The 20,916-nt window shown below is 40.8% G+C and overlaps 1 protein-coding gene and 1 long non-coding RNA gene across 9 annotated transcripts in view; one reads left to right on the top strand and one right to left on the bottom strand.

Moving 5' to 3' along the window:
• Window positions 1–2,299: 2,299 nt before the first annotated feature.
• On the bottom strand, window positions 2,300–15,417 carry LOC308190194. Its single transcript, XR_013946995.1, has 3 exons — window positions 14,590–15,417; window positions 6,869–6,929; window positions 2,300–5,614 (listed from the first exon to the last, which is right to left on the bottom strand). It is a non-coding gene; the product is annotated as an uncharacterized lncRNA (long non-coding RNA).
• A 1,188-nt stretch (window positions 15,418–16,605) lies between these two features.
• ARMC3 (armadillo repeat containing 3) overlaps window positions 16,606–20,916 on the top strand; it is a 63,524-nt gene continuing 59,213 nt past the window's right edge. For 4 of the 8 annotated variants that reach the window (XM_080581697.1, XM_080581696.1, XM_080581700.1 and 1 more), the window contains exon 1: window positions 16,607–17,677. The gene's annotated coding sequence lies outside the window, so the exon portion shown is untranslated. Of the gene's footprint in view, window positions 17,678–20,916 lie in introns of all 8 variants that reach the window. The other 4 variants (XM_080581703.1, XM_080581702.1, XM_080581701.1 and 1 more) reach the window with 2 other exon arrangements.

Here is a 20,916-nt window from a genome sequence, read left to right as displayed (position 1 = left end):
TTAGCAAACCCCAGAAATTATTCACCTCCTGTTAAATAATTAGAGCAGTTTTCCAGAGTACATAGATTCCCAAAGACTCTAAGGGACATGTTTTTTTAATAAATGCCTAATCAGGGTAAATGCCTCATTTCCAGAAATACCAGAGAGAGGCAGGTGTGCCCTTTTTCAGCATATTTATCCTGCCTAGGTATTTTTCAAAGTCCCACCAGGCAGAAGACTGCAGATTTAGCTATGCAAGTCTTGAAAATTTGGTTCACAACATGACACAAGAACAATAGCAACAATAAAAATACTGCAAAGGATCGTGATTGATCTCCAAGCTGTTTTACAGTCCAGTATTCCTTAGGGTTTCCTCTGAATATGAAAATTAAAGTGAAAACAGAAAAGAAACTTCTGAAATTTATACAGGCTGTTTTTATGCTCCTGACTGTTTCTTTGATGTATGTTCAACTGCAGTGGAAATCTGTAGTTGAAGTGGAAGAGAACACACTGCAGAAGGGCAGCAGTAAACTGGGAAGTAACCAGGAGCAGTTGTGAGTAGTGGGGGTGAATTAATTCCTAACAAAACAAGCCTTGAAACAAACAACAAACTACACCTTGAAAATACAAGTAAATTGCATGTATACAACATATACAAACATAGCCAAGCAGGTGTAATCATCACAGGACTGTATGCTTATTTTCACCAGACTGCCCTGCCATGGCTTTGATATTAGAAATGGAGCCGTTGTGTAGCTGTCTTGTCTCGAGTGGGATGGAGGTTAAATCCATTAGGCCCCCTAAGGTTTAGTGAGTATGGGAATCCCTTATCACTGTAAGAAGCTGCATTTCAGGGACAGACTTAAAAAATAATTTGTATCACACAGCTTCCCAAGCCCCAGCTAGGGACAGTGACAGAGACAGGTTCCTCCACTGGGCATTTCAGAGCAGGAGCCAAACTGTAGATCTTTGCAGTGTCCCCTGATGTCACAGAACCACAGAATGGTTTGGGTTGGAAGGGACCTTCAAGACCACCCAGTTCCAACCCCCCTGCCATGGGCAGGGACACCAAAGACCATCCAGTTCCAACCCCCCTGCCATGGCAGGTTGCCCAAAGCCCCATCCAGCCTGGTCTTGCACATCTCCAGGGATGGGGCATCCACAGCTTCTCTGGGTAGCCTGTGCCGGTGCCTCATCAGGCTCTAACTGAAGAATTTATTCCTTATATTCAATCTAAATATACCCTCTCCTAGTTTAAAACTGTTTCTCCTTGTCCTGTCACTACAGGTCCTCGTAAAGTCTCTTTCCATCTTTTTTATAAGCTCCCCTATAAGTACTGAAAGGACTAGAAATAGACCATGAACACAAGGGTGAAACTCAGCCTGCATATCAATACACATAAATTTGAGTATATGCATGTAAATATCCACATGTTATTCAGGTGCCTAAGCTCCCATTTTGTCATGGTATTACAGTCACTCCAGCCATGGAGTCTGTAAAACTGTGCCAACTGAGTAAACAGGCATGTACGATTGTTTATACCTTCATCGTGCTGCTGGACGGATTCACCTGGCAGCATGACGGATGACACAGGGTGTTGTTCTGGCCTCCTGCTGCCGTTCCAGAAAAACACTGGTCTCCCACAAATCTGGCTTCAGATCTGCCAGCCGTAGGTGAATACTGCAGGGCGTCTCAGATGATGCTAGATACCTCTGTCAGGGGACGTGAATTGGCTCTAGGTGTTTGTGCTGGCATGAGCTCAGTTTTGTTCTAGCTTCCACTCGGTGTACAGGCTAGATTGCCACTGAGTATAACTCCACTAAGTACAGTAACACGTGCAGATTGCTCTATGTAGACACATAAATCTGCTAACACAAGTCATTCCCAAAGGTCTGATTCGCATACACAGGTACCTGTGGTTGCATCTGAGATGCCCTAGCGTCCTGTGTACCTCCCATGGTCTCCAGCAGGTCACTACAAAAAGAGAACTGGTCTTAAGACACATTTGGCAGCTACCTGACGGTGTCTCAGGTTCTCAATCATAGAATCATAGAAACATTAAGGTTGGAAAAGACCTTCATGATCATCTGGTCCAACCATCCCCCTACCACCAGTCACCCACTAAACCATGTCCCTCAGCACCATGTCCAACCTTTCCTTGAACACCCCCAGGGACGGTGACTCCACACCTCCCTGGGCAACCTGTCCCAATGCCTGACAGCTCTTTCTGAGAAGAAATGTCTCCTAATTGTTTTAATTGTTGAAGAGTAGCACTCTTTGTTCAATTCTTTGTTTTAATTGTTGAAGAGTAGGGGCATGACGTTTCAATTTTTCCACTCACCAGGGACATCACCTGACTGCCAGGACTTTTCAGCTATGATGGAGAGAGGCTTGGCAACTCCATCAGCCAGTTCCCTCAGGACCCTGGGATTCATGTCATCAGGTCCCATAGACCTGTATCTGTTTACATTCACCATGTGGTCTCAAACCTGCTCTTCACTTACAGTGAGTAGGACTTTGCTCCCCCAGCCTCCATCCATGGGTTCAGGGAAATGAAAGACTTGAGAAGCCCGTCTACCAGTGCAGATGGAGGCAAAGAAGTTGCTGAGTACCTCAGCCTTCTCCACGTCTGTCGTTACCAATTACTCAGCTATAGAAACTTACTCTAAGAAATCAGCCACCTATAATCACTCACACGTTAGTATTTTCACCCCTCAGTCTATTTTAACAAATGTTAAAGGCGCATGGTGGCCCTCGGGGACTCCTCCTGTCACCCCAATGCAGCAGCCCGAAGGGAGCTGGGTCCTCTCTTGTGCTCATCCTCGAGGCTCTGTGCAGAAGGGATGCCACCTCCCACACAAGGGCTGGCGGATGGGAAAGAAGCATTCTCGCAACCCCTGAGAATCAGCAAGAGTTCTTTATTGCTGGGACATCCTGCAGGTGAGCCTGCAGTGTGTCCGTGGTGTTTGGTGGCTCCAAGCTAATGCTTGGGATGGACCCTGAGCGACAACGAGTAGGGAGCTCTCCAGGCCCTGCTGCGAAGCTGTTGGTGTTCTGTGATGGCACAGAGCAAAGACATGCCGGGGTAGTCCCAGGTCTGATGTGGCCAAGGTGGATCCACTTCCATTGGCTCTTCCGCCTCTTCTTGTGGACCCAGCTCCATGGGCTCCACGGTGTTAGGCAGGAGGACAAGCCAGTCCTTGCCCGGGACTGCCCACACAGGATGCCTTCCATCAGGAATATTTTCAGGCCAGGGTGCTGAACCAGGGGGTCGTCCAGTTCCATGCCTTGGTCCCATGCCACTCTCCGCTTGATTTTTATGCATGGGTTTGACGCTGCCGTCTGTTTTATGGCCATGGCTGGGTCCCACGCTGCGTTCTGGCCTATAGGCACGCCTCTGCTCCCCACGGCTGTCTGCCTCATGCTCCCGCCTTCGCTCCACGCCACCACTGCACCACCGGTTAGGCCCAGGCCCCCTGTAGCTGTATGTTTGAGGGGCCGGCCTGTTCCCCGCATCGCTGCGGTGCCAATGACACCGCTGATACGTGTCTCTGGGCTGGGCACCAGACGTCCCCCGGGCACTGGTGTCTTTTGTGCCGCAGGCGCTGTCCCTCTGCCCATGACACATCTTCTTCTCATTAGCTGCCATCCTTCTCGGTGCTTCCTCGGACCTCATCGCTGTCCTCACACCGAGAAGGGCTGCCACTCGCCTTGCTCTTTCTGGCCTTCTTCCTGCCATACAAACTGGCTCTCAGAGGACCGAGTAGCTGAGCAAGTGGTGGGCCAGCTGCAGGGGTCCTCTTTTATAGGGCCCGGGGCAAAGGCGGGGCAGTGGTGGCCACTGTGACCTCAGCAAGCCTCTGTGATGGAGTGGCCCACGCGTGGCCAAAGGCGGCTGTGTTGGGAGAGGCCTATGATGTCTGAAAAGACATGTGGTACCTTTCTGTGCAGGCAACTAAGTCCCTGGCTTATACATATCTTTTAAATTAATATGTTAACAATAAAAAAATTAACCAATATATAAAATACACTGAAATGATTAAAAGAAAATTGTAAGAAATCCAGAGGAATGAAAAAGAAATTGTCACCAGGAATTCAATTTCATACATTAGGTGAATCAGTACTTGGCACATGGGAGCGGAAAGGGCTTCCAGGATTAGTGAGTCCAGTTCCTGCCACCTTTGGCACAACATCCCGTGATACTCTCCAAAAACACAAGTTCTGTCCTTGAGCAGATATCACCTACTGCTCTTCCAAGTAACAACCAAATGTGTTAATCAGTTATAGCTCCCAGAAATATGTGATAGTCAGACATATGCGGTGCATTTCACTGGAAAGACCCACACTTTGATTGTTTCTCGTGCTCTTTCCATTATTTTGGAACATGTTTAGACCATGATATCACTCAAGCTGGATATCAAGCTGCAAGTTACAGGGTATCTGTTTTCAACTATCTGTCCACAACTTTGTTAGAGAAAGCAGAAGCACTTACTAGACAAAAACTCTGCATTTTTCATGTCTTCAGAATAAAAACTGCAAATAATGATATCATCCTTTCACTACCTCTGTCCATTTTGGACTAACAATCATCTGTATAAAACCTGATGTTTTGGTCTATCTTATGCCAAACCGAAAAGGGAAGAAATAAATTCCCTACTGATATATCAACACAGAAAATTACTCTTTTTCAAAGTGGTCTGACAAATAAAGATACAGTAAGGAAAGATTAGTTACATAACCAGTAAATTAGCTTTGTACTGGATTGTCTGTGTAATGGGACATCAGAAATGTCTGTGGCTGGACTCCAGGCTACACAGTCAACAGATATTAAACTCACTGACTAGAACTGAGAAGAGGATTTGGTTCTAATTTCTAAAGAAGTAAGCACTGGTCACTTCCTATATCTTAGTTCATTTTGGGCTTGAAAATCTTTAGTGGAAAATTCAGAAAAAGATATAGGAGGAAGGATATGAATGTTAACTTGGTGCTAAAATTTCTGTGGAATGTGTTTGAAAAAAATGCAATCAGTGTACATCAAAGTTATAGAAAACTTTGCCTTCTGGAAGATTACAAGGTGCTAGATTATAAATAACTGCATTAAATTATAAAAAACTGTGAATATAACCACTGGCAAAATCTTAAATAATACTGCCTATATCAGTCCAAACATTCGTGTACTGAACTCACCAGAATACCGCCAATGCATCCACATCATCATTATTTAGCACAACATATTAATTACAGTTTGAACTTGACAGCCATGACCAGCTTATAAAAGCACTCCAAAATAAAGTTCAACCCATGACCGTACTTATAATAAAGGCTTCTTTTCTGTTTTTAGATCATTTGTTATAACAGTCGGTATTTTTGCTTTAATGTTATTACAATATTCTGTCCTTCTTCAGTAGAGAATTTGAAAATATCTGACTTGTTTTCTTGCTATCTGTTGCTCCGGGAAGCACAGTGTGGGTATAGCCTTCTATCTTTTCCATCTGAGAGATCTGAGTGATTGTGCAGGATGTGACTGTGGCAATCGGGTTTGCAGCATCACTGAATTTAGACTTCAGACCTGCCAAGTATTTCACACTGCTTGCAGGGCTCACGCAGTTAGCTCCCGCCTGGCATTTTCTTGCAGCTGGGGATCCAACACACACATTTATTCAGTATTTACACAGATCTTTTGCTTTGGTGCATGAAATCACGGAGCAGGAATGAAGCTGTTGCATGCCCATGGTGTCCTAAAAGAGCCTTCTGCTCGCAGAGGTCTTGCTGAGGGGTGCACTCTCTGGATGCAGCCCTGCTCCGTGTTAGTCCACCACTCAGTGCTCCCTCTGTCCCCTGACCTAGCACAGCATTCTCACAGGTACCAAAATAAACAGGACCTGAGAGCACTGATACCTGATGCCATACAATGCACAGAACTTGGAGTTTAGAATAAAGCAGACCGTGCAATAAATCCCCAGTATTATATTTAGTAATGGTATCATTTGTGTCATTCGGGAAAGTGATCTTGATTTGTAAAACCCCACAGCTCTGAATAAATCACTTCCACAGTGAAGTATTTGACTGATGAGACACTAACTGTCCTATAGTGAGAAAATTATTCAGGCTGGGAAGATGACAGGTTCAGAGCACGAGAAACAATAAGCCATAGAGAAGCTGGAAAGAACAGCATGTACGAAAGACCAAAGGGCAATTGTCACTATCCCTGAGTAATGACCATAACAACAGGTGCTAAAGCATACAATACAGCTATATAGCACTAGCCAATTCCTAGACTGGCAGAAAGTTCAATAGCCAAGTGAAACCCTTTATAACTGAGAGAGTCTCATTACCACAATGAAAGGGACAAATAAAAATTGGTAGAACCCATTACAGTTGCCTGCAGTGTGAAAAAGCCTCCTGTTTTCTATTTCTATTTGATCTCCCTACGCTATAGCTAATATAATAGTTGCCAAGTGGAAAAATAAGTAGAATCTTCAGTTAAAATTGACTACAGCTTTGAAATTGTTATAATTTCTTTCTTCATCTTTCGTTCCAACAAGATTCCTGTCTTACCAAGTACAGTATATAATTATTCCAGGTTTTACTCATGAAGATATGTACCCTTTCTTATCTAGCCTGCCTGTCATATCTTGTTATAGCTTACAGAAATCTGAAATATGCTGTTCTGATAAACCTGTCAGAATAATAAGAGAAATATGTATAGTTAATAATTGTGATAGGGTTTCCACATTATTCTGAGATCAATAGAAGTGAATATTGTGAATAACACTCTAAATGTAATTTATAAAAATGTATAAATCCTTGCCAGTCATTTCAGTTTACTAACACTCTTGAAATCTTATCAGGTATTAATTGCTAATAAGCATGATTCACTACGACTTACTTGCACTGATTTACTGCTCTCAGTAGTGAAGTAAGCAAACAGAAACTGGCATGGAGCACTCCTGAAAATGGAAAAAAAAAAGTTTTGGTTATCTATAGGCCTGCCAAGTATGAAGTAATATTTGTTCTAAAGCACATCAGTATTTCTGTGTTGGTCTGCAGTACCGATGTTACTCTGAGCCCTTTTTCGTGTATAAATTCACAAACACTTTACAAAAGAGAAGGAACTCTGCTGTAACACTGTGCAGCAGAGCTGAGCTAGCTAGAGATACGAAGTGTTATCAAACTGTCAGCTGGGGAAATGCTGCATCCAGATTCATTAGGTCCAGCCAGGGAGACCTGAAGGGATATTTAGCTGAATCTTCTCCTGTATAATTGCTAATGACTTCAATGTTAACTTCAAGAGGTCTGAGAACAGAAAGCATAAGCCCCAGAGAATGATTTTTTTGTCTGAAAGGCACATTAGCTTTAATCCTAAGCATATGTCCCTGCCTCCTTCATGAATACAGGGAAATCCAACAGAATAAGCAATACTGTCCTTTGATTTGTTTCTCTGACTGCTTATGCTTCAGCTTTGTCATCAAGTGATCCATTTCAGCCTCATCTGTGCACCCCGCATCCTTTTTATTTCTGCTCTTTCTCATTGCAGTTCTTCTTGCTTCTGCCGCCTCCCCAGTCATGCACACGGAGATCTTGGCACGAACATTTAATGACGAAGGCCTTTGGAAATTAGAGAACTAATTTTTAAAAAATTGTTTTGTCTAGTTGATAGCTTGCAGCACCAAGCCAAACAAAACCATTAAATGCTTCAATGGGCTAAGATCAAAGACGGACACCTGCGAGCAGAATCCTCTGTTATCCTTTCACTGTCAAAAGTAATTGTTGCTAATTGAACAAGTTTGTTTAATACTAAAACAGCCCAAGAGACAATATTCTGAGCTGCTGAAAATAGAGCTGGTTCTGCTGAAGTCAGCTATGCTAATCCATACCAACTGAGGAACTGACACAAGGAGAGAAACAGTTAACCCTTTGCTTAGATCCATGGGCTGCACGACCAGCTCTTGCAACTGAAATACGTGTCTTAAAGCTTGGTCTAATAAAGAAAAAAAAAAGAAAAAAAAGTTTTCTTGGCTACTTTTATCTGAGAAGCTATTAAGTGCATGCTTTCATATAAGGAGTCTAGAAGATGTCCAACAGGACTTGATGAAGGTAAAAATTAACACTTTGGAAGGACTGCAAGAAGAAACTAGCCAGCTTTAAAAACTGGTTTTCCTCTGCAAGGAAGCAAGCTCCTCTCCTCTGTAACCAAATTTAACACGTAACTACAATCAACCAGCAAGCAGCGAAAAACACAGTTTTAGCATATAGATTTAAATGTTTAGAAAGTAAACAGTCACAAATCCAGCATATCTTCAAATCAGGCATCTTATAAAAAGAACTTGAAATAAAATTTGGTTCTATCAGTCTCATGTTAAATCCTGGCACAGTGAATGGAAAAAAAAAAACAAACAACAACCCAACAAAACCAAGCAATCATCACAATGACTTCCTGTAATATCAAATGAGATAGAGGTTTAAGATATAGGTCTGTTAAACACATCACACCGCCCTGATCATCAACAGCAAAATTATATACAAGCAACATTTTCTGAGGTAGCAGCGCACATTAGAATTGACAGAATGTAATTTAGGGAGATATTAAAAAACAATTGTGATTGTAAACATAAAGAGTATTTATTTCAGAATCAGAGCTGGCTCCTCCACTCAGCTAAGTGAAGAGAGCCTACAAATACCTCCAGTAAAAGCTCAGCTTATCCTACCTTTCTACCCGGCACTCATGTGCTCCTGTTTTATTAGAGCCTGCCTGGATTGCCCATGCAGTGCTGAGCTGCTGTGCCAACAGCCAAGTAAATCCCAGAGTCGAAAAGACTCCGCATTATCGAGGCTGTTGCTGGCGCAGTCTGCAGAGAGGTAGATGGGTGCAGCTACATGGATAAACTCAAACAGATGCATGCTGCATCTTGTGGTGCTCAGCAGCAGGCTGAATTCCTCTGAGCCCCAGTGCTGACCCCAATGCTATTTACTCACAGCGCTCTTTTACTACTATTATTGGTTTGCTTCTCTCTTATATTCTATCCTTTCACTTTTTACCTTTACCATTACCTTTTGCTCTTGTTACATTGCACTTACACCATTAATAAACGAATAAATCACTGAAGAAACTAAAACATTGTGAAGAGAGCTTGCTAAAACTCATTCATGTAAGCACACGGGCATGACAGCGGTGATCTTTTCAGCATGCGTGTAAGAAGTCCCCCTTTTTTTGGTCTAAGTGGCTTTCAAAAACCAAGAAACAGTAAGAGCCGCTCCCCAAAATTCAGGGTGCAGTTAGATCCTACCCGTGACTGAGCTAGGTGAGAACCTGGCACTGGGACCTGGAAGTCGGTGCCAACCCCAGGGGATATGCAACACGCAGCAAGTAGTAATGTAGGCTTGGCATCAACAGTTTTCGGGAGAGGGCTGTCTGGAAAGAGGCTTGGAACTATGAGCAAACGTCTGTGGATGTGCAAAGAGGACATTACTTAAATTATCTCTAAATAAACACGATTGTATTTTAATGGTGTGTCTCTAGCTTAATTCCAGACTACAGAGCCTCACAATTAGCTAATTGCGCATGTTACAAGGGAAGAACATACAGAAAGTATACAAACAATATACAAAACAGGTATTTAAACACTGCTTAGCAATTCTACATTGTCTGTGATAGTGTCTCTGACTTCAGGGTAACCACAATGAAAAAGGAGACAGTACCATCTGGCCTAAAAAAAAAGCTTTTAGATGCACCACTTGCTGGTGGCTTCCTAGATTGGTTAGTGAAGACATGAGGTTCCATATATTATGGAAATATATACAGTTACCACAATTATCTTTTTTATTTATCTCAGATAACTTGCAAAAGCTTACAGGCTGAGATGCAATGCCATGACATCGTGTTGTGTACTGCAATGCATTACCTGTAAAGGCCAATCTATTAAGAGATGTAATGTAAATGTCATGTAAAAGAAATTGTTTTAAATGATCACCAAAACACAGAGACATGAAGTTAGGAGGTAACTTTTCAGATCCTGATGTGTATTACTGTAAAAGAAAGCTGCCCGACACCAAACTCTCCAGAACAAAAGTCTTGGGAATCCGACAAGAAGCAAACCTGCACTAGCTGTAAACTGTGGGTCCAGGGCTGCTGGTTTTCGTGTGCTCAGCTGCACGCATCCTGTATCAGAGACCAAAACCTATGAGCTCTCCAGTTTGCATCTTTCCTCTTTTCATCCCCCGCTTTGGTTTCTGCAAGAAGGTCCCTGAATCTGGACAGTGAAGAAAACAAGATCCCAGGGTACACAAAAGCAGCTCTCATTCAGTCTGAGTACAGTCATTCGTGTGTTTACCTAATTATAAGGAAGGGAACCAAAACACCATTATATACTCTAAAAGCCTGTTTCAATACCCTCTGCATTAGAAACCATGCCTTGATGTTGCTGTCCAGGGGTCTGTCCATGTCTGGAAAGTTTTTTCTGTGTTCATATTATCTGTCAATATAAGGCAACAGAACACAAATTTTTACTACTCTGGACATCAATGATTTTGCAAAACCACACAACATGTAGTCTCATTCTGATTTAAGCTTAGTGAAAAATGCTAAGCTATGGTTTCTGAGTATGTATCGACTCAGAAATCAGGACTGGGCAAGTACAGAATGTGTACTTACACTAAAGGCAAAGGGAGTGCAAGATCCAACAAGCTCTACTGGAACAGAAAAAGCAGAAGACAAAGGAGGGCTGTGTTGCACAACATGTTAGTTGTTCAGCATCCTAAACTAAACACAGCTCTGTAACATTCAGTGCAGATGCCCTAGCAAATGCTCCTGAATGCACTCTGCCAAATACCTCAAATGACTGGGCTGATGACCAAATTTTTAATATCCAGAAATAGGTAACATTTTGGTAGGCTGACAACATGCCAAGAGAGTTTTCAATACAAACAATGCCAAAAAAAAAAAAAAAAAGAATTGGATAGTAATCAAGCTAGGAAATGTGGATGAAATTAAAAATAATGTAAAGTTAAAACAAGAGCCTCAGTGCCACACGGTTTCGGGGTGACTGTCCTAAAGCACAGCTAGTTTCCCTTCATGCCCTCATCTTTCGCTTTGCTTAGCTTTTATAGGAGCAAAAATATAAAAGCTTGGCTAGTCTAAATCTATATTCAAGCTGTGAATTACATTATTCTGACAATAGGACCTGGCACCACAAACAGGCTTTGGAGACAGCACTGCTGGCATCTTTCAAGTTACCCATGGGCTCATTAAGTGGTTGGCCAGGAAGATGCTGGATTCTCATCTCCAGGCTGAGTCTGGCAAAAACACTCCAAAACAAGTGTTTCCTTAAAGATTAGTTGGGTGTGGGAGTAAGCAGATGCTCTGACTTTTACAAAAATTCCTGACTATGAAGGGGAAAGAGAGGAAAACAGTTTGAAGATACTTTGATATCTCTAAATATGTGTATCTGACTTAAAAATATTTCAGAAATAACATGAGGTTTACACACTCTTACAGCTAAACATCAGATAGCACAAGAGATAGAGGTATCCCAGCTAAAATTAAGGAATGTGATAAATAATATTTAACATAATTTATATATGAAGTAATAATCTCAATAACCAGAGATTTTTTAATCTCTGAACTAATTTTCTAAACCTAAAGAGCATTTACAGTGAATAAAACCACAGCTTTCATTGAAACTACAACCTTTTTCAGCAAACATTATTTGTATAACTTTTCTTTGCATAACTTCAAACTTAGAAATGTTTGATTCTTTTTGGATTTCCAAACTCAGAAGAAAAATCCCCACATGAAAGACTTGTTGTCCCTCCCTCAGCTGCAGACCTATTTTGCCTCAACTTTATAAAAGTTACATAGTAAGCAAAAGGAAAATTAAAATGGCATTCTGTACTCTAGACTGTTTTCGGAGTTGAGAAAGTTATGTAAATTACAGAGTAGATTAATGAAGAGGAACTAAAGAAAAGCAAAAAAAATAAAATAAAAATTGCTCAATTTCCCCTCCAAACAAGAAACAAAGGGAGGAACACAAAAGAAGCAAAACATCAAAATGATGAATGAGAAATGAGAATTCTAAATCTATAATTAAAAGAGCAGACTTTGACCAAGAAAATTTTCTGTTTTGAATACTACAGTAGTGAAACAAGTTAAAAATATTCATTAAACTATCTTCTATATTTTGCAAGTCTAGCCTTCAAAGCCAAGATAAGAACAGAGTTGTCATTCCTTGTCGAAACACAGCCTTTGGCAAGGCTTACCGGGAACAGTGCTGTTATAAGAATGGAAATGATACGGCATAATTTGTCCTGAGGATACTAGAGTGCTTTACTTCTGAAGGCTCAAGTTGTAAACTGAAATTTGGGCAAAAAAAAACAACTCTTTAGTAAAACATAGTCTCTGTGTTCCTTCATCAGGACAAGAGATAAAGGCCTCTGAGAACACCTGATGTCAATCCTAGGATGTCCAGGATGACACTTAGCAGTATGCCGGAGAATTGATTCAGTTTAGCCTTAAAAAGGATCTATGTATTTGAAAACAAGTGACGCTTTAAAATACCTTTGCTAACATGCTGTGAAAACATTTAGGCAGAATTATCTGATGTTTTAGACGTATGGTCAAAAAGGTGATTCCTTCTGTCATCCCTTCCTTCAATCATTCCTTACAGTCATCACTTAACATCTCCGACAACATACACAGTTTTCAAACACCACCTTACATAGCAGACTTCTACATGTCCATTTATGTCAGCTAACCTATTGGGTTTTATAAACAAAAAAATATGATCGGCAAGGTGACTTAAAACACAGTCTCATTTTCTCAAGATACATATGCCCTAAGAAACAAGTGTGCCACCTACTGATTCACCAGATATCACTGAGGCATACCCTTCCTAATTTTGTATTGCTTCTGTGCTGCAGCAACTGTATTTGAGGACATTAATGAACTTCAGCTCAAAACACTCTGTATGATAGTGTCCTGTCACTCAGGACACTTGTCCTGTTTCATAGCCAGAATTTCAACTATAGAAATGCTAAGGTATTTTCAAATGTATTTAGTAATTTCAGTTAAACAAGCAAATTGGTTTCACTTTATGAGCTTATTCAGGGTCATACAGGAAGTCTATGGCAGAGCTGAGGTCTCAGCTCCAAGATGAAAAGTTTCACTGCTGAACCACCTGGAATGTCGTATCGAAGGAAAACCTACCAGAAAATACTACTGCAGTGGGAGGGCATTTTTCAGTAGTCCCAATCCATACACTTGGTGAAGGCAGGGTGCCTGCAGAAAATGAAGACTTACAAATCTCACTTGCAAGCCAAAAGAATGAAAGGCTTGTTCATTTTTTTGATTTCCTTTTTTTTTTTTTCCTAGAGAAAGAGGTCAATTTACATTGATATTGGGTATTTTAATGTGAGAAGTAATATACCAAACTGAAATGAGAAGATGATATGTTGTAAATTCATTATTCCCAAAGCCAGCTGCTTCTTGTCAGAGAAGGAAAGCTCCTTTTAAGTGTCTTCTGAGACTGATATAAAGCAAGCTATATGACAAGACTGTATGTACTGTATGTCATCATGCATTTCTCAAAGCATAAAATATGAGTGATTTTTTTTTTGTTTTAAATGGAAAAAAGAATTATTTCAGACAAGCAATCCAGCAAATAATAATTCCACTTCTGATGTTTCAGGAAATGAGAAACAACTCCCCCAGTGGTGCTTTCAGTAACACTAGAAAGATAATTTGAAACACCTCAACATGCAAATTTCCAACACTTAAATTCAAAAAATACTTTGATTTAGCAGTAGCTTATGTGCTTAAAGCCCTTATGAAATTAAATATTAAAAATGTTGTTCCATAATATTCTTTCAAATATGTTTTTAATCCACACTTGATTTATTTTTGCAGAAGCCTTAATTTAATCAAATTGATAGGACATTTGGCGCTGTTCCTTCATAGGAAAGCAGACAAACTCTATAGTGGTTTTGTCATAAGCTAAATCATCAGAAGAAATTTCATTCAAATGTGTAGTTAATAAAGTCCTTATTCACTCTAATAGGTATTTAGTTTCTAGAAAACTCTTTAATTTCATAATCTCCTATCAAATGCAATTTGTATTATCCTCTTTTGTGTATATTTTTTAGTGCTAGAACAAATTATATTTCAATAAAACATTTCTGTCATTTGTGAATATTGGTCAAAGTTGTGAATTCTCATGACATTTTGTAACAGTTCTCATTAGTTGTCTTCCTTTGCTTCCTTATTAGTATGTTGTTACTAAATGACACTGTCGGAATATTTTCACAACATTAAATTAAAAAATGTTTTCCTTGATATATTTGCAGAATTGTGACAAAACATAATAAAAATACTGCAATTATATGGCTGTCACGCAGTGCTTGATTGCCTCTACCCATGGTAAACACAGATAGAAATAAAGACAGAAAAGATAACCTCTGCAAAATTCATTTCCATGGCACGACAATACCACATTTATTTAGACTGTGGAGTAGGTAAAGTGCCCGCAATGTGTTCATAGTCTTTAACTTCCAGTCACACAACTGAATAGAAATCAACACTGGACTAAGGAACACAGAAGGGATATGCTCAAATCTTACCTGGCGTGGAGTCAAAATGCCACAAGATCACACACCTGGAGGTGCTTCAGGGTCCTGGAGGTTAGACCCATAAACATGGCATGAATAACAGAGCTGAGGAGAAAAAAAGCATGCTCGTCTTTCTCCAGGTCATCTGTTGTTGTTCTTGCTGTTGTCTGTACGCCTTTCTACTTCACAATAATGATGCATGCTCTTCATAGAGTTTGTGAGACCGTGCTGACTGTTTCCGATCTGCATGAAGCACTTTAATCTTCAGGTAACTAAACCCTTCGTTCCAGGACTGTCTTGAAACACACTGTGATCGTGCACCTGATTACCACATCCCTCTTTCACCTGGATTCTGCATCGTCAAAAGTTTATGGGACAGTTCATACGGAAATAAAGAAAAGATGTAACTAAGTGGAGATTGGCTAGAATTATGTTTGAAATAGCCATAAGAACAATCACCGCTGAAGATATGTAAAAGAAAAGCTGTTGTCATGGAGACCATTGAGTTTCTGGTCAGTTTATCCCAGCCAGCAACTATGCATCCACCAGCTACTTGCTCACTATTCACACCCAGTGAGATGGGAGAAAGAATTGGAAAAGTAAAAGCGAGAAAACAAAATGTGGGTCAAGATAAAGATAGCGCAATAAGTGAAGGACGAAAAAGGGAAAATAAGTGATGTAAAGACACCATCTCTGACAAGCAGACCGACACCCGGCCAGTTTCCAGGCAAAGGCTACTTTGGTGAGACTACCCCCCAGTTTTAATTGCTGAGCCTGACCTAATTCAGTATAGAAAAACCCCTTGGTCAGTTGGGGTCAGCTGTCCCAGCCCAGCCTCTTGCCCACCCCCAGCCTCCTCACTGTGGGGGCAGTGAGAGAAAGAGAAGGCCTTGATGCTGTGCAAGCACTGCACAGCAACAGCTGAAACACGGGGATGTTATCAGCACTGTTTTAGCCACAGATCTACAACACAGCAACATACTAGCTGCCGTGAAGAAAGCTAGCTCCGTCTCAGCCAGACCCAGCACAGAGTTTAAACCAAAATCTTTGCCTTCAGTAGTTACATTCATCTCTCCTTACATTTGTCATCTGCAGTGCCTGTTTCGAAAAATAAAGACCCACAAGAAGTTTGTGAAGCAGGTGACTTGCCTCTCTCTATCAAGCAGCTACATTTTTTTTCCCCTTCTTTCCCTGTCTTTAATATCCATTGTAACTATTAAAGATCAGCAAGACGTCATGGAGAGTCAGTCAGTCTGAGACTGGCCTTAGAACTTCAGTGTGATTTCTCCAGTTAGATACGGATCAGTATAAATGGCTCTGACTTGTTATCACAGCTGTTTCTAGTGAAGGTGATCGTAAATCCATATACATTTTCTACGGGAGTGGTGATGGTAAAAGTGGAATGAGACACCATCACGTATGGGGCTTGTTTACAACTAAAAATGACCCACCTGCTACAACTGTAATCACATTTATCACAGAATAAACCAACAAGGCCTGGACCTATTTGTGCTACAATCTCTACAGATTGATATGGCTTATAAAAATAGAACTGAATTTATACTTGCAGTGCAATGTAATAAAAAATCTGGGGAGAAAGCAATGAGATTTGTGATAAAAGAGAGATCACAGGAGAGAGTTAATAGTAGCTGTAATGTCTTTACCTATTATTACCTGACTTTGAGGTCCAAAAATGATTATATTTGCCTGTTCCCATTTGCTTCTGCAGTTACTGATGGCAATTAAACTGCAATTTGAAGTTAGAAAATGTTATTCGATTTCAGAATTTGGCTTAGTATTCACTCCAAAACAGCCTTAGCTGGCAAAAGAGAATACGACAATGAATTCTTGTTCTGAAAATAGCACAACTATCTGGCATGGCTTTCTCCATCATCAGCCCAAAGCTGATAATAGAAAGGAGATAACTCTTCTGGTCCTCTACCAAAGCTCTGTGATGATGTCTTAACTGCGGGGCCACAACACATGATGCTCTAACAGAGATTTGCCTGTGCCTTGCTCTGTGTTGCATAACTGTTTTATCTGCTTGCTCCCAAGAATCGGCGGCTTTTTCTTTACCCACAAATGCTCTGCTGACATTGAAACAAGAATAACATGAGCCAAAAAAGAAAGGAAGGAAGGAAGAAAGAAAGAATATGATGGAAGGATGCACAGGGCAACTTTGATTTTTTAAACACATGGTATATATTTATTAATTCTCATACATATCCAGTATTACTTGTGTGAGGAACTGGCATTTTTCTTTCATTTAGGTAAGTTATAGATTTAGTTTTTCATCAGTACCCCAGCCCACCTGTATTAAAGACTTAGTCCTCCCCTAAAAGGATTGCCACTTGCACTCCTGAGTGGGGATAAATTGCAAAGCGTATTCAAGCGTGTACCATTATTTGCCATTTTCCCCTCTCCCACGGCTGCTTACAGCAAAACCTAGGGCAAGGAGCAGGATCTCAGCTTCCCCTCCCGCTGTCCCTGTCCCACTTCCCTCTGCCCTGTACCCTCAGCTCCCCCCTCCAAATCCCTCCCTGAACTCCTGCCCCGCCACACTGCGGCCAAAAACAAGCAAAAAGCCGCGTTTCCAACAGGCGGGGCGCGGCCTGGCGGGGAGAAGGGGACAGCACAGCGCCCTGTAGTGACACGGGGAGGGCTCCAGGCGGCGGCAGGGCCCCGGGGAGCCCGCTTGGACCCGCCGCCGGGCGGCTGAGGGAGCTGAGGGAAGGCGCAGCGGCCGCCATCCCGGGCTCCCCTCAGCGGGGCCCGACCGCGGGCGCCACCTTCCCGCCCGCCGCCCCGCGCATGCGCCGCAGCCGCCACCTAGCAACAGGGAAACAGCGGCGCCATCGCCCCCGGGCGGGTCGGGGAGCGGGGCCGGGGGGCTGAGGGGAGAGGCGGTGGTGGAGGAGGAATAACGCCCGGTTTGCGTTTTATTTCTTAAAGTTTCCTTCAGCCGCAGCCAGCCCAGCGAGCGCCTTACTGCCTGCGCGGTAGCAGCGTCTACACCAGTAAGGAAAGCGGTGCAGTCTCAAGGTTATAATAAAGCTGTGAGATTTATCTGCAGAGTTTATGTGGAATAGTAACGTGAGAGGTACGAGACCTAAAACTGTGTAGATAATAGACGAGAGGGGAAAAAATGAGAGAGAGGATAAAGCCTTAAATACAGAAGTTTTACCCTAAATACCACTAACAGGTGGTTGGGCTGCAAGGGAGCAAATCTCACCGAATTTTTGATGTTTGAAAGGTTGGGGACGTCTGCAGGCAGGGTTTTCAACACAAAATATGGATTTGCTGGCAGAGGAGCATCATCTGCAGAGCAGAACTATTCTTTTGTAGTCTTATTACAAACCTGAATTGGTCATCTATATAACATACTCCAATACTGTATTATCTTAACCATTTTTAGGATTTTCATCATTGTTGCCATTTTCTGATTATGTGATGTGCTGCCACAGTGAATACTAAGATGGGCTTCAACGACCTTTAGTTCCTATTTCTGTCTGCAAACCTGCTATCTGTACTTCTACACCGTAACTTTTTTTTTTAATTGTGAACATATTAAAGGCTAATAAATGAGGAGTTAAATAATAGGTCTACCCTTGTAACCATAACAATCATGAATGTGATAGTGACACACTTGAGGTGTTTCCAATAGTATAAATATTTAGTGTAAGTAATGTATTTTGATATGTGCCGGTAAAGGAGTAATTGACAAAGTAATTGACAAAAGCTCAAACACAAAACGAATACAATAAACTGGTCATGAATAAATGGACGCTGAAAATTAAAAAAAGGTCTCTGGTTGTCTGAGCAATCAGCTCATGCAACAGCTTTTCAGTGAGAGGAGTGGAAACAGAATACCTACTGTTTTGTTTTTTTAAGGTAGAGCATTAGAGTTATCTGGTGGGATTAATGGGACGTGGTGCATGTGACAGGCAGGAATGAATCTGATCATTCAGAACGTCACGTTCAGCCCGATGTCCCTACAAAGCTGGCAGATGGAAGCATTCATTTTGAGACACGTACATTGGCATAACTGCTTAAAAACTTCAGTACGTCTTTAATTTTTACTTGTCTTTAAAATGTGCTTCTTCCTAAGGCAGACCAGCTTTGACTTCTATATGAGAAATGTCCTGCTATTATTCTTCAGGAAAAGGTTGCAAAACTTCTCTCTCTCTCTCTGTTTTTTTTAGATTAAGCCAATTTTTCTTAGACTCTTTCTCATGGGAGGTGGGTTTTCACTGTGTCTCAGTGAGACATTTAAAATCACACACATAATTTCTAAAAATCGTCTTCATTTGGATTGTCACAGCCTGGATTCTCCAAGGATAGATCCTAGGTTTGATGTTATTTAATATATTCATTATAATTTGGAAATGAACAATAACATAGAGAAATCAGAATTTTCTACTGAGATGAAATAGTTTGTATTAATTAAGACTAAAGAAGATTGTTAGAAACATCTGAGAGCTATCCTGATTCTGCTATCATGGTGTATCTGGTAACACCGTGATAAATAAAATTAATTGGTGGTGAATGGAATATAGTTTACGCTCCCGGGAATATTTGGAACACTGTACTCTTCAGTAGTGAACCTGAGTTAACTGTAACCTACTGGGGAAATGACCTGTTTACCATATGTGGATGGCTTAGTGAAAATCTTCGCTGAAGAAATTGGCTAAAAATTAATCCTCCAAAAGATGTAATGTCACTGTAATAAATCAGTAGTGCTCTAGAACTGATTATGGTATTCAGGGTTAGGTTATTCATATCTGAGAAAGATTTAACAGTCACAGAGGGGCTCTGAGACAAGAAACATATATGTCTGGAAAAGCTATATGGAAAAAATAATTAAGACCATTTAGAAAGGTGATAAATCAGAATGTACAGGAAATTATTAAAGAAAGTAGAAAGGATCAAGTCAGGGTATCTTTTAACTAAATTTGTAGTACAAGAACAAGGGAATGTTGTATTGAATTGAATAAACTGTTTACATATTTTTTAAATCTAAGGATTAGTTGCTTGTAAAGTACACTTGACAATTGGACCTGTGCCATAACGTGTCATAGAATGAAGAGTAAAGGGATTAAGCATTTATGTGGACAGTAAAAATAGCTACTATTGTGAGAAAGAACATAAAAACTTCAAGAGATCTAAACCTCTGTACTTCAGGGAAATAAAAAACCTGTAACAGATGGAGGAAAACTGACTTTTGGGATTGGTTTCATGCATTTATCAGAAGCATTTGTCTCTTATCACCGGAGGCAGGATACCAGTCTGCCATGGAAGACTGTTCTTATTCAGTGGAGGAGGGTTTTCTGAGCTGAGGCCTCTCAGTTGCTCTGTAGTTTGTAAAGAATGCTGTCGTGTTTGTTAATTCCTGTTCATTTTAGGAACGTTCATACACCTTCTTTCATACTGTACAAATTGGAAAGTAAAGTGTGTCTCTATAGCTTAGAATCTTAGTTTAAGGAGTGAGATGCTCCTTAGTTAGTGCACCTCTTACTAGGTGTGCCAAGAAGTTCAGCTTCAGAAAACAGTGAAGTGTGGTCCTTGGGCAGCATGAAAGAGGCGCTGCTACCAGAAACTATTGTATCAAAATTTTATTGCAAATTTTGCATATTTTTACAACATCTTTTCATGGAATCAAATAAATATCTGATAATCTTGGCTTATGTTCAAAATCTAAGCATCTACCTTTGGAATTTTGAAAGTAACACTCAGCTGAATGTTAATATGATACCAAAATGCGAATAAGAAGTACTATTACATCCTGAAAGTTCTGAGGTTTTAAATAAGTAATTGTATTATTCTTTAGCTCACCTAAAATCTCCCTTCTCTCCCTCCCCCCTTCTTTCTCTCAGCTATTTGGTCAACCTGATACCTAACTGCAAACTCATTTTGTGTTTAAGGGTATGCCTATGGAGTACTCCACGCTGCATCTCTCACGTTAATTGTTTTGTGATTCCTTTGCTCTGTGTATAGTTTAGAAACAGATCATTAAAAAAAAAAAAAAGGAATCTATAAGTGAACTCTCAGAATGACCAGAGCGTATTTATTCTTTTTTTTTTTTTTTTTCTGGGGTCGATTGACTTTTTTCAGCTGAATCAAAATGAAAGATACTATCTTGTATCTATGAACAGATTCTAGTTAAGTTGGCCTAGTTAACATCTGTTGCATGGTAGCTAATTCTTCTCTTGATCCCAATCATTTCTTGCCTAATATACGTGTAGGCACAGATAAAACAGCAAGTGGATTCAAAGGTGTTGGCTTAATCGGTCTCATATGTAATGTATCTTCTGGAACCGAATATTAAATTTGACCTGGTAT

The sequence above is a fragment of the Anser brachyrhynchus genome (assembly GCF_964034855.1).
Source record: "Anser brachyrhynchus genome assembly, chromosome: 2".
Taxonomy (NCBI): Eukaryota; Metazoa; Chordata; class Aves; order Anseriformes; family Anatidae; genus Anser; species Anser brachyrhynchus.
This window is presented reverse-complemented; position numbering and strand designations above follow the sequence as displayed.